General features: G+C 28.7%; 1 long non-coding RNA gene across 1 annotated transcript; it reads right to left on the bottom strand.

The window, feature by feature from the left end:
- Window positions 1-319: 319 nt before the first annotated feature.
- Window positions 320-2,476, bottom strand: LOC102589694 (uncharacterized). Its single transcript, XR_368057.2, has 3 exons — window positions 2,259-2,476; window positions 1,585-1,649; window positions 320-777 (listed from the first exon to the last, which is right to left on the bottom strand). It is a non-coding gene; the product is annotated as an uncharacterized lncRNA (long non-coding RNA).
- Between the last annotated feature and the right edge of the window lie 1,254 nt (window positions 2,477-3,730).

Below are 3,730 nucleotides of genomic sequence, written 5' to 3'. Positions count from 1 at the left end.
TTCAAGTTCAAGTTCTAAGTTCAAGTTCAAGTTCTAATTTCAAGTTCAAGTTCTAAGTTCAAGTTCAAGTTCTAATTTCAAGTTCAAGTTCTAAGTTCAAGTTCAAGTTCTAATTTCAAGTTCAAGTTCTAAGTTCAAGTTCAAGTTCTAATTTCAAGTTCAAGTTCTAAGTTCAAGTTCAAGTTCTAATTTCAAGTTCAAGTTCTAAGTTCAAGTTCAAGTTCTAATTTCAAGTTCAAGTTCTAAGTTCAAGTTCAAGTTCTAATTTCAAGTTCAAGTTCTAAGTTCAAGTTCAAGTTCTAATTTCAAGTTCAAGTTTGAGAAAATAAAGAATATTTTTGAATCTTGTGGTGATGAACTAAATATGTGTAATGCACTAAAATTCCTTTTGAATTTCGTGGTCTTAAATATACCGTGTACGATATTGGGTGTAAAGAGTGACTGAATAAAGAAAGGCATTCTTTTGAAACATATCTAAGCAAGATAAACAAATTGACATGGAGGGAGTCTTTTTTATTGTCCACCTATCTATACATACCACCATAACACAAATAGGTAGTATTTCTTATCCTACTAGACATGTAGATACCACCATAAGACACTCTTTCAAACCTACATTCTGCAATTCATGATGCAAATAATTCGACCAAACAGAGCAGAAGAGTGTTACTGGAACAAGAAATTAAACTTCCTACCTGTTGCACTTCATTAAGGTAATTGAGAGCATGATCAGATGAAGCAGGGCATGCAACTACAACAATTATAAAGTTGTATAACCTGCATAAAAAGATGTAGTTCTTCGTAACCATAAAAGTTTTGTTATGCAGGGAAACACATCTGACATTATTTTCCTTATTATAATATCTACATAACATATAGTATTTTAGAGTAATCTCAACAAACTTCTATGTTAGAGTGATATACAAGAATGTATCACTGTACTCCTACAACTACCTAATTCAACAAATGGAGCTATCTAGCCAAATTTAAAAGTAGAAAGTGTAGTTTCAATTATCATGAAAGATATGCTCCATTCAAAATTGTAAGTGAAACATGGTCCTTGACATGAAAAAATAAAACGTTCCCAGTTAATTCATTAGTCTATATGTATATCACAAAAAAAGGGAAGATAGGATACAAAACAATCTAGCCAAAGAGGAATAACACAATCAAGTGGTTAGCAAAACCAGAAAAAGGTAATAAAAACTAAGGAAAAGTAGTACTTAAAAAAATATGAACTTACTAATTGTGTTGGACTGAAGATGTCAATGAAGGTATGGTTTGACTTTACCGACATTAACCTATTCTTAATAAGATGTACATAACTATTAAGAGGAAATAAGAATGTCGACATTGCGCTTGCTTTAGTGTGGGAATGTAACTTCTTTTGGAGGACCCTCCTTTGAGCTTAGCGGTCTACCATTTCTTATCTCAGAGAAATGTACAAAAGATTAAAGTTACGGAGAGTAAATCTAATGATATGAACTTGAATTTCAATAGGACAATCACAATCTAAGAGGAAAGAACACATAGACACCACGAGTGTAATACTAACTGGACTGAAAGAAGCAAAAAGTTGCATACCACAACTCAAAAGAACTCCAGCAGTAGCTAAACAAAAGAATCAACCAAGTAGCTGCCCAATGCCACTGAAATCATAAGATAAAATTAATATAACTCAAAGAGTTAAAGTAAATTGACTAAAATTGTATATTATATAAAATAGGTATATCAAACTTTCTAAACATTTTTGTACAAGTGCTTAGTTGCAAAAAACTTTTTTATCAGAATTTCACCTTTCACTGCCCTCAATACTTAAAACTATCCAAAATTTTAAACTTTCACTGCTTTTAATTGTTTATTCTTTTTCTAGTACTCTCTCATTTTCATTCATAGACCTCAAATCTTAGTATCAAACACTTTTTAAAAATAGTATATCTTCAATAAATCTCACCCTACTTGTATTGCTAATTAAAGGTCTCTAACCACAAAAGTCTATTTCCAAATAATTGGACTTGGTGCTAAAATAATTGCTAACTTAAGGTCATTCTTATGCCTTCAATGTAAGGAAATTGGGTTCATTTACATACAGAGCCAACAATAAATTTCACCTTCAATGTTACTCTCTGTTTGATTTAAGAACTTCAAATACAGAGACTAATAATCGAAATCACATGTTCAACCAACAAAAATCAAGTTTTGAACTAGTCTCAATTCATTTATGGTGGTGTATAGATGAAAAAAGACATAGAACTTACCTGCAGACGGGGAAGACGAACGAGCAGCGACAATCGATGGCAGCAAGCGCGATGCCAGCAGTGGACGCTCCAGGAAACCTTTGGATCTCTCTCGCATCTCAACTCTCAATCTCAATCTCAATCTCAATCTCAATCTCTCTCGCTTCTCAACTCTCATTAACCTCTCAGCAGAACCTTTAATTAAAAACCCTAGACACCCCCAATAAACAAATACAATGTTTAAGTAGTATAAATTAATGAATGGTTCATATATTATAAGGAAAATGAATAAATATATTCATATTTCGAGTAAATATGCCCCTGAGTGGTTTTGACAAATAATGTTTATTTAATTTTTTTTATTCACAAATTTACATTTATCGAAGTAAAAAAAATGGTGGTTTTTTAATTCCAAAAATATTACGTGACATTAAAAAATTAACCTAATAATTTTTTACCGCTTCAAATTAAACACGGTTAAAATAAAAAATAAATAAATCAAGTCCTTACTATTTTGTCATAAAATATATTTGGGTCAGGTCTAAATAACAAAAGGATTAGGTATTTTTAGTTGGATTAGGTTTGTATGGGTTTGAAGGGTAAAAATTGAATGAGCTAAAAATTAAGCCCCTTGATATTTTTGAAATTAAAAAAAATCAGTTTTAGGAAATATTTTTGTTAATTAAGTTTGTTAACGAAAAAGGTAAGTTTGTATGTCTCATTAGTTAGACGACAAAGGTATATATGCATCACTTTTTTATTTGGTCAACTTTTTCCCTATATTATGTATATCTAAAACATATTTTCAAAAATGATTTTATTATTTTTATAAGTTAAATACACAAATCAAAAAGTTAAACTTTTTTATTTGGTCAACTTTATGATTTTACGGGTTTTTATTCTATATCACTAATTATTTCAAAATCTTTAATTATTATTGTGATAAATGAATTTTATTTTCAATCAAGTAATCAAATATATCCCTAAATAAGTTTATTTAGTACTCAAAAGTGTTTCATTTAATAAATACGTATAAATTGAAATAAGAATGGGCCTAAATTGAAATAATCACTTGCGACTAAATTGAAATTAGAGGCTAAAATCGAAAGAAAATTGCATAGAAAGAGGGCTAGAATTGAAATAAATTGGAATAGAATGGACTATAATTTAAATAATTTAGAGGAAGAATAAGGAAATGCTATCCGATTAATAAATACTACATATTAAAATATTTTGACACATTATTAAAAACATCTAATATTTTAAAATATAAGTAAAGTAATTATTTTGAGTTTAACTATCGATAAATATAATAATTTAAAAATAATAATATTTTTATAAATCATGCATACTAAAATATATAATTTTTTAGACAACCTTAATTTTTATGATTTGTTTTTATTTATGTTCTTCAATTGCAATTTCTTATTTTAAAAAAATAGACGTGTGCCTGTTAATTAAAAAAATTAAACATTCGCGAACGAACATAAAAA

This window comes from Solanum tuberosum, unplaced genomic scaffold (assembly GCF_000226075.1).
Source record: "Solanum tuberosum cultivar DM 1-3 516 R44 unplaced genomic scaffold, SolTub_3.0 scf00229, whole genome shotgun sequence".
NCBI lineage: Eukaryota > Viridiplantae > Streptophyta > Magnoliopsida > Solanales > Solanaceae > Solanum > Solanum tuberosum.
The sequence above is the reverse complement of the archived record's forward strand: the minus strand, read 5'-3'. Positions and strand labels throughout refer to the sequence as shown.